We start from the raw sequence: 10524 nt of genomic DNA, 5'->3' as shown, positions 1-10524 counted from the left end.
CGGCTGGACCCTTCTCTTGGCTCTGCTTGGGGATCGTCCCTAGATCAAACCGTTTGTCCATCGGGCTCCCGCCGCATGAAGCCGGTGCCGGTGGCGCGTTCTCGTCTCCCCAAGCCGCCACCTTTCCTTGATGCGTAGGCGCCATCTTGGAGAGCATGGCCGTCTTCGTGTTCGCCTCTCGGAGATAGTGTTTAATATCTGGCCCAGATGAGGTCTTCTTATGCTTTGTCTTGTGGCTCCTAGTCGCCCTTCTTTCCGTTGGCATAATGTGATTACCAGGGGGTGATGAGGGTTGCTTTTTCAGCAAGTTATGCAGGGTTTTTGCTGCTATATGCCGGGAGCTCTGGATTCAGCGTCCTACTCTGCCATCGGCTAGCCACGCCCCCCCGCATGTTGTGTATTTTAGTCCACAATTGTAAAGCTCTGCACATCTATTGCAGGTAGTCAATTCAAATGCAGCCTCTGTTTGGAAGCGCTGCCAATGTCTCCTGCTGTACAAAACTCATGTAAGTATACTTATGGCTAGCTGCATCCATGTGCATCAATTTGCATTCAAATTATAGATTAGGACTAATATATGATTTGCATCTGATTTGCATTCAAGGCATGTATTTAGCCCTGTGGGGCTCTGCATGCCTCTGTTAGTCTGCAATTCAGTTGCAGTCTATGAGCGCTGTAATTTGTTTGATGTCAGTGTGTACTACTGCTCCACTAAGGTTTATGCTGAATGCAGCATCATAATCAAAAAATCTATTCATAAGTCCCAGATAGGGACCAACAAGGGAGCGTGAGATGCCTCGATGGCCTTTGAACAATCCCCCAACCCGCGGCAGACATAAACACCAGTACGATCAAGGCAACCATGCACAGCAGTAACCTCCAAATCCACCTCACTAAAGCGGTAGGAAGGGGACATAACTCATGTTTTCATTTAAGCCTGGATGTTTAGTTGCATCCAGGTCGAAAATCCAATGTGCCTCGCGTTGCAAAAGCAAGCGGTCTATATTTCCTCCCCTTGCAGAACTATGGATCCTGTCCACACCAACAAAACACAAAAAATGGAATCCCCCTCCATGAACAGTCTTAAAGTGTTTGGCTACCGGAGTGAGGTTGTTCGTACTGGAGCTTTTAATGCTCGTAATATGTTGTGAAATTCTTGAACGGAATTCATTTTTGGTCTTGCCCACATAAAACGCCCCACAGGGGCAGAGCAGCAGGTATACCACAAGGGTCGTGCTGCAATTCACATAATGTGGGAAATGCCAATCCCTCCGCCTTGGAGATAGGCGGGAATAGCCAATCGCTGTCGGGCCGCTCTACTGTGCACTTGCGCAGGCGCAAGTGTCCTGTGCCTGCGCAGTAGAGCGAACCCAAGGGAGATTGGCTATTTTCGCCTATCTCTGTGTGGAAAGCCGCAACAGCGCCCCCGCTGGAGCCAGGAAAGGTAAATAAATCAGCGGTTGTCAGCCTTGTCGAGGGAGGATTCCGGGACACTTCCAGGGAGCCTGCAGCTACAGGGGAGGGGGGAGCCTCATTGGGACCCTGAAGCTTCCCCCTCCCAAGGTGAGTACCCCCCAGGGGAACTTTTTTTTGTTACATGGTCTCTTTAAGCACAGTAATCGGGTTGTACTGATGTTTGTTTTGTCCTTTCATTACAGTTGTAGTCTATAGGAATGCACTGTGCTTATTAGAAGCAGGAATGAATTTTGCAGTAACAAGTGTGCATCCTGTTCCGTCTGCATGTAGCAGAATAAATGGTTGCGTTCTGCTGTTCCTTATCAGCATTTCAGTCCATTTCAGTTACACAAACACACCCAATTATGATTTTCTGCCAAATAAAATGATAATCTAAAAACTCAATTTATGATGATCAAGACGAGTTAGAATTGTCTCTCTCCTCTGGTTTTCAGATGACTTTGGTTTCATATCCCGGAAGAGATTCATTTTTGTGGTGGCCAGGCGTAACTAAAAACAACTGGGCCCCCCTGCCGAAACTTTGGATGGAGCCACCTCCCGCCAAAACAAATCTACAATCTTTGGGCTTGATTCACAAAAGAGTGCTAACTGTTAGCACGGCCGTTTTCGTGCGAATTTTCACGTTTGCGCGGGATTGCAAATTTTTGCAGCGCAATTAAACGGTTTCGCACGCAAACGTGAATTTTCTAGCGAAACCAATAACGATTTAGTGCGAAAGCTCGCGTTACACACACTGCTGCTCCATGCTCTGTATACACACTGCTGCTACACACACTGCTGCTCCATGCTCTGAACACACACTACTGCTCCATGCTCTAAACACACACTACTGCGCCATGCTCTGAACACACACTGCTGCTCCATGCTCTGTACACACGTTGCCGCTCCATGCTCTGTACACATACTGCTGCTCCATACTCTCTCTGTACATACACTGCTGCTCCATGCTCTTTACACGCGCTACTGCTACATCCAAAATCAACTGTAGCAGGGAAAGAAAGGGGGCAGTGCTGTGAGCTGCAGGACGCCTGCAGATATTCTGGTGTCTCAACTTGTGCCTGTCCCCAGACACTGCACCGGCCCTGGTCTGAGGGGGGATTCTGGGCAGCTGTAATCCCCCCTGTGTTTGCCTTTGGTGGAGAAATGGTGTGCAGTGCAGGACAGATCAGCTTCTGATAACCTGGGTTAGTGGGAGAACAACGCACTCAGGCGTAGCTGGAGATGTGGTGTGCTCCCATGCACACACTAGATTCTCACGCAAGGTGAGGTGGTTTTTATCAGTAGCATTGATTAGGCTACTGTGACACTACAGACATTGTACCTTCTAAGTGCAGGATCGCAGCAATGTGGAAAAGTCATATCACGCAATACGAGATGCAGTGTGGTATAGCCTACAGTACAGAGAAGTATGCGTCGCAGCAACAGTACACAGGTGTGTCGCATACAATATTCCAACATAATCCACCGCATTGTACCACTGACACGCTGATCTGAACATATCACTGGAATATAATTACATCATGGTGCGATTATATTGTTCATTGTTTAAAGAGGACTTCCAGACTAATTTACTAAATCCTGCAGCCTTGCTGTAAGAAAAAGCTATATTTACCTGAGGTGTCATGTCTCGCGAAGCTGTCCTGAGGACCCCACATCACTTCACTTCAGGCGCCTGGCCCCACCTCCCCCCATACCTCCCCCCCCCCCCCGCCCCCCTTCTCCCCGGAGAAAAAACGCCAAGCTATTTATTGCAGTTTGGGACTGGTTCGCGGGACAAGACACCGCAGGTAACTATATCTTTTTCTTACAGAAAGACTGCAGGGTTTAGTAAATTATTATTATTATTATTTATTGTATTTATAAAGTGCCAACATATTACGCAGCGCTGCACAATAGATAAATGAGTTAACATACAAGGTAGGACATACAGGATCTTCTAAAAAAATTAGCATATTGTGATAAAGTTCATTATTTTCTGTAATGTACTGATAAGCATTAGACTTTCATATATTTTAGATTCATTACACACAACTGAAGTAGTTCAAGCCTTTTATTGTTTTTCTTATTGATGATTTTGGAATACAGCTCATGAAAACCCAAATTTCTCATCTCAAAAAATTAGCATATTTCATCCGACCAATAAAAGAAAAGTGTTTTTAAAACAAAAAAAGGTCAACCTTCAAATAATTATGTTCAGTTATGCACTCAATACCTGGTCGGGAATCCTTTTGCAGAAATGACTGCTTCAATGCGGCGTGGCATGGAGGCAATCAGCCTGTGGCACTGCTCAGGTGTTATGGAGGCCCAGGATGCTTCGATGGTGGCCTTAAGCTCATCCAAAGTGTTGGGTCTTGCGTCTCTCAACTTTCTCTTCACAATATCCCACAGATTCATATGGGGTTCAGGTCAGGAGAGTTGGCAGGCCAATTGAGCACAGTAATACCATGGTCAGTAAACCATTTACCAGTGGTTTTGGCACTGTGAGCAGGTGCCAGGTCGTGCTGAAAAATGAAATCTTCATCTCCATGACAGTAAGATTGCACAATCAAGCTGGAAACACTAGGGAGGAGGGCCCTGCCAGAGGCTTACAATCTAAAGGGTAGGGGTGGAGACAATAGGTGCCTCTGTTGAGAGGGTGTCCAACAGAACGTATTATGGTGCTGGTGTAGGGGGGTATGCGAGCATGAAAAGGTGAGTCTTGAGGGCTTGTTTGAAGGTATTAAAGTTAGGGTCGAGTCTAATGGCTGGTGGGAGCGAGTTCCAGAGAGTGGGGGCAGCCCTAGTGAAGTCCTGCCATCGTGCATGGGAGTGAGATATGCATGGTGCAACTAGGCGCAGGTCATTGGAGGATCAGAGGGGGCGGGCTGTTATGTGCCTGTGGACAAGATTGGAGATGTAGGTCGGGCAGGTCTTGTGCACTGATTTGTAGGCCAAGCACAGGATTTTGAAATTGATCCTAAAGCTGATGGGGATAGGGGAGCCATTGGAGGGCTTTACAGAGCAGAGTCGTAGAGGCGTTGCGATGAGAAGAATGTATCAGTCTGGCTGAGGGGAGGCCAGACAAAAGAGAATTGCAGTAGTCTAGGCGGGAGATGACAAGGGCATGGATGAGAAGTTTAGTTGTTGTGGGGTGTAAAGGAAAGTGCAGAGTCCAGGGTAACACCTAGACAGCGAGCTTGAGAGATAGGGCGGATGGTAGTATTTTCGATAGTGATGTGTAAATCTGGGAGGGGTGCAGCTGTGCAGGGTGGGAATATCAGAAGCTCAGTCTTGTCCAAATTAAGCTTCAGGAACCTAGCGCCCATCCAGGAGGAAATGGATGTGGGGCAGGTGGAGACTTTGTCCATGGTGGAGGAGAGATCTGGGGTGTGGAGGTATATCTGGGTGTCATCGGCATACAGGTGGTAATTGAAGCCCATGGAGGAGATGATTTTGCCAATTGAGGCAGTGTAGAGTGAGAACAGTAGTGGTCCTAGGACAGAACCTTGAGGAACACCAACTAAGATGGGTGTAGGAGTGGATGAGGAGCCATTGAAGAATGTTGTGTAGGAGCAGTTGGAGAGATAGGAGGAGATCCAGGCTAAGGCCTGAATGCCCATTGACTGCAGGGAGTGGTTGACAGTGTCAAATGTGGAGGAGAGGTCCAGGACAGCAGGATGGAGTATTTACCCTCACTTTGGTGGGGGCTGTTTCTGTTGAATGGGCTGTGCAAAAACCAGGTTGCAGGGGATCGAGAAGGGAGTTGGAATTGAAGAAGTTAGTCAGGCGTTGGTGGGCCAGACGTTCAATAATTTTCGAGGCAAAAGGAGGGAGATTGGACAGTAGTTGGATGGTAGTGCAGGGTCAAGTGAAGGTTTCTTCAGCAGGGGAAGCACTGTGACCTGTTATACAGAGCCACCAGAGTGCAAAAAAGGTTGGAAGAAAGGAAGAAGGCTTACCACCAAGATCCCCGTGACGACAGCCTGGCCAGTACCCCCGCTAGATCTCACATGTATCGAGATATTTTTATCTCTGAGGAAGCAGAGGGGTCTGCGATACATGTGAGATCTAGCGGGGGTACTGGCCAGACTGTCGTCACGGGGATCTTGGTGGTAAGTCTTCTTCCTTTCTTCCAACCTTTTTTGCACTCTGGTGGCTTATTCCATAGTCAGCTCACGTTATATTAGATGTAGACTGTCTTGGATAGGAGGTTTGGCTTTCTTATTAGGACGTGTATGTACCATTTGCCCTATATCTCTCCATTAATATTATATTATATATTATTTATTGTGATCTGCCTAAGTTGATGACCATTATTGTATGTGTCATTTTGCTGTGACGCCAGACCTGTATCCCTTGATATGTTTTATTTGTTTTTAAAGGGATAAGTCCCTAATAAATTTGCTCATACTTTACGGTTTTGTTGTATGACATTTGATTATTATCCTATGCTATATGGATGGCTTTCTCCTTGTATTTGGGAGTGTGCTGAGTGAGGCCAAGGGAGTTGGTGAGGGAGAGAAGCTGAGTGGCGGCAGAGATGGTGGGTTTATCAAGTGGAATGTTAAAGTCTCCAAGGATGATGGTTGGGAGGTCAAAGGACAGGATGTGTAAAAGGCAAGGTTGTCTAGGATGTGCGATGTTGTATTAGAGGGGGGCTGTACAGGACTGCGATAATGGCTGGGAGGGGATGGTAGTGGCGGATAGCATGGGCCTCAAAGGCGTTAAAGTTAAGAGAAGGGGGAGTGGTATAGACACGGAAAGTGCAGGTCGGGGAGAGGAGCAGGCCCACCCCTCCCCAGGCCTGTTATCTGGTCTTGGGGTATGGCTGAGGTGTAGACCCCTGTAGGATAGGGCTGAAGTCTGGAGGTCCTCTTTAAAAACTCAAGCTAGCGTGTGTGCTACGCTATATTGACTGTTTACGCAAATAGAAACAAGAAATCTAACATAATTCGTTCACAAAGGGCTGGTCAATAATCATCTTTCCGTCAGTTAAATACAGTGTTGCCAAATCATACATTTAAATGTTGACACATGTAAGTTATGCAGGTTCTAGGGCTACTTACACATAATCAGTACCTAAACTGCATCTACGTAGCCACAAAACCTGTATGATTTATGGTATATGTCAGTAATTAAAGTGATGAGTTGGCAACACTTGTTAAATACCGCATGCGCTATTCTACTTTTTTTTAAATTCACTCTCTTTTTCCTGCATGCGGGAGTCAGTTGATAAGTTACCAAACAATATGTTCAGCAGCCGTTTGGTAGCAGCTCTGCGGTGCACAGCTCATCCCCTCCTGGCCACCAGGGAGCACACCACTGACCTCGACCCAAGTGTGCAGGAGGGAGAGCATACCACTGATGTCTGAGCTACAGCATGTCAGGCCTGGGGCTCAGAGCTGGATCATCCACAAAGCAAATTTAGGCAGTTGCCTAGGGCTTGGAGAGAGTCTAGGGGCCTGGTGGTTGCTAGCCCCGACCAATTCTTACTAAAAAAAAAAAAACATCAGCAGTGGGCAAAATCTGCTATCTTGCCTAGGGCCCAATTTCATCTTAATCCATTTCTGCCGGGGTCTGGGCTGCTGGTGGAGTGACTGGGGAGAAGTTGGTGGCAGAGCAGAGGGAAGAAACAGAGCCGCTGGGCTCCCTAAGTTTATTAGTCTACTGATTACATTCCTGATGTCCCACCCAGCAGTATATCGGCACAAATAGAGTGAGGAGTAGGCCGGGGTGGCTCCTCCTATTGGCCGTCTCCTTTGCCTGTCAATTTTACCGCATGCCCATTTGCCAGTTACTGACAATTGCTGGCTGGTCTTAAAGTGTACCAGAGCTGAGGGACGCAAAAGACTGTATACTCACCCGGAGCTTCCTCCAGCCCCATGAGCACGTGTGAGTTCCTCGCCGTCCTCCTGCGGCCTGCCATTCAGCCGCAATCAGCCCCCGGTAATAGGCTCAGTTGGGATCAGTCTGGGATACTGCGCATGTGCAGTAGCCCAGACTGATCCCAACTGAGCCAATTACCGGGGCTGATTGCGGCTGAATGGCAGACCGCAGGAGGACAGCGAGGGACACACAAATGGTTATGGAGCTGGAGGAAGCTCTGGGTGAGTATACAGTCTTTCCTGTCCCTCAGCTCTGCTTTCCTCTAAATACCAAACATTTTTCTTGTTTTACCAAAGGATATGAGGAGGAGGCACTCCTTCCAAAACCAGGTGTGATGTGCCAGGCTGTCCGTAAACCACACGGATATACAATAGCAGAGAGATGAAGCCGGCACCATCAATAAAGTAGTATGCTCTTTTATTCTTCATGGCAATCCGTCACATAAATATGCGACGTTTCGGGGGGATCCCCCTTTCTAAAGCAAGTGACAGGATGTGAAATAACACATATACAAGACAATTTATATATAGCCACCAAACATTCCACCAATCATTGGTCCAAATTTTTTGACCAATCACACAGTCAAGTGGGCTGTGCGGACCTGATAGGAAACTTAAAAGTTAGGAAGGGAGCCAATAGGAAAATAGAGACACTCGGCCACATGTCAAAACCTCCGAAGACCGAATCACGCCGCATCCATGTATGGAGGACACCATTTGTGGCCGAGTGTCTCTATTTTCCTATTGGCTCCCTTCCTAACTTTTAAGTTTCCTATCAGGTCCGCACAGCCCACTGGACTGTGTGATTGGTCAAAAAATTTGGACCAATGATTGGTGGAATGTTTGGTGGCTATATATAAATTGTCTTGTATATGTGTTATTTCACATCCTGTCACTTGCTTGAGAAAGGGGGGTCCCCCCGAAACGTCGCATATTTATGTGACGGATTGCCATGAAGAATAAAAGAGCATAGTACTTTATTGATGGTGCCGGCTTCATCTCTCTGCTCTTGTTTTACCAAAGGCACAAAACTTTGTGAATTAACAATAATTGAGGTATTTACCCCACACATAACATTAGGAATTTACCTCACTAATCGGTTAATTTAACTTTTCCATGCACTAACAGCTGCAGTGAATTGCTGCTTGACTAACAGGTGGGTAAAATCTGCTGTTTTCTGAATTACCCTATCACAGGGGCCAGGAACCTTTTTGGCTGAGAAAGCCATAAATGCCTGTAACGATTGCGGAATTAGATGTGCGCTGACACTGCGGAAATCCTCCACAAGCGTGTAATTTAACAGAACCCAGCTATGGTGCAATGCACCTGTAGAGGGAAATTCCCACCGGCAGATGGAGCTGTGGAGTGCAGAGGAACACAGCCTCTGCCCTGCCACAGATGCCAGATGGGAATTGCATGAGTCGAAGCAATGCAGGGCAAGATAGCCCTTAAAGAAAGAGAGAACACAGAAACAGAATGTATGTGCGTCCTCCAATCTAGTCGCCACCCAGCGACGGTGAACACACAAAAGCGAAAACGAAGTGGGAACGCAATCGCAAGAGTGGCGATTGCCAATAGTGACACAAGACCGAATCAGACAGAGCACAAGTGTAGCAAGAAAGACATAGCAAATAACAATGATCAGAACGACAAGGAAAATAACAAACGCTAGCTAAGCGCGAACTCCGCACTCATTCGCAACAGCGAACGCGTTAAAGACACGATCACCGCGCGTTAGGAGCCCAGTGATAAGTAAGACCCTAACTAACCAATGTAACACAAACACGAAAATAGAGACCGCGAACGCTTGCTAAACGGTTACCACACTGAGCCTACAGCAAGCGTCCGTTCCAGACAAGACAGAGAGAAGGAGTAGCCAGCAGCAACCGCAGCTCTGGCCTACACTCCCAGACAGAGTACAGAAGGAACCACCGCCCCTACCGCTAGAGCGAATGCGATCCAGACAGACAGACAGATGGGGATACTAGTAGCAACCGCTGCTCTGGTTAGCACCCCTAAGGCATAATACAGAAGGAACCACCGGCATTACCGCTAGGGCGAATGCGATCCCAACAGACAGAACGATTTCTTGTCGACCGCCGCTGGTGACAAGACAATCGCAACAGACAAACAGTAGAAGGCAAACAGATAATACAACCTGACTACGCTAGAAGGAATGCCTAGTGCACCCCCAAGGAATTACTCTAAGATAATCTTAATCACTAAAAGGCTGATACTCCAGGTGAGTAAGCAGGAACAAACCATCATGACCAGCCAGGAATTCTGGGAAGAAATGGTTTTTATACTGCAAGCCATCAGAGGAAGCAGATAAGCAATTTGCATGACAAGTAAATGCAACTTCCTCCCCAGAACACCAACTCTGCAGCTTGCAGAGTGGAGACAGGTCTCTTTTCCAGAGACCTGCCGCACTCAGATTTACAAAATGGTCAAACAGCTGTCTGCCTGTGCAGACAGCAGAGCCGATCATTACAATGCCACATATTTTAATATGTATTTCCCTGAGAGTCATACAATATGTTTCAAACTGGGACAGTGTGCATGCGCAGCAGAGTGCTCACGTCCCTGTTCCTATGGTGATGTGTATGCAGTTGATCCTCCAAGCAACGGAAGTGTCAGACACGTCTTCAACTTCTGTTGGGTTTCAGCAACATCAGCCCCTACTGAATTGTCTGTGAGCCAGATGCAGTTATCAAAAGAACCACATCTGGCTCCCGAGCCATAAGTTCCCTACCCCTGCCCTATCGGGTAATGCATTTTGAATGGAGCCCAATGTTTGAGGCTACTTTTATACACAGCACAATCGCACCGCACCATTTCGTATTTTATACACCCTACGGCACACTGCACAGACAGGGTTACTTGACTAGCTCTGCTCCAAACTCAGTGATGTGCTCCCTGCTGGACAGGAAGTACATTACTGGATTTTTGACGATCTGGGCATGCGCACTGCCCCGCAGCAGTTTATACAAAATTGTTGCAGTGCCATTGACTCTAATGCAATCATGTGAAGGGACAGGTGATTGACCTGGCCCTAGATGAGAGTGCCGCTCCTGCCCCTCGTGGGGTTAAAAGTTCCGTTGCTGGCTTCTCCCGTGTTTAATTACAGGCAGGTGCACTTTCCCAGGTATCTGGGTATGGATTCGGAGGAGAGCAACTAATTTGC

This window comes from Hyperolius riggenbachi, chromosome 8, assembly GCF_040937935.1.
Source record: "Hyperolius riggenbachi isolate aHypRig1 chromosome 8, aHypRig1.pri, whole genome shotgun sequence".
Classification (NCBI taxonomy): domain Eukaryota; kingdom Metazoa; phylum Chordata; class Amphibia; order Anura; family Hyperoliidae; genus Hyperolius; species Hyperolius riggenbachi.
The sequence above is the reverse complement of the archived record's forward strand: the minus strand, read 5'-3'. Positions refer to the sequence as shown.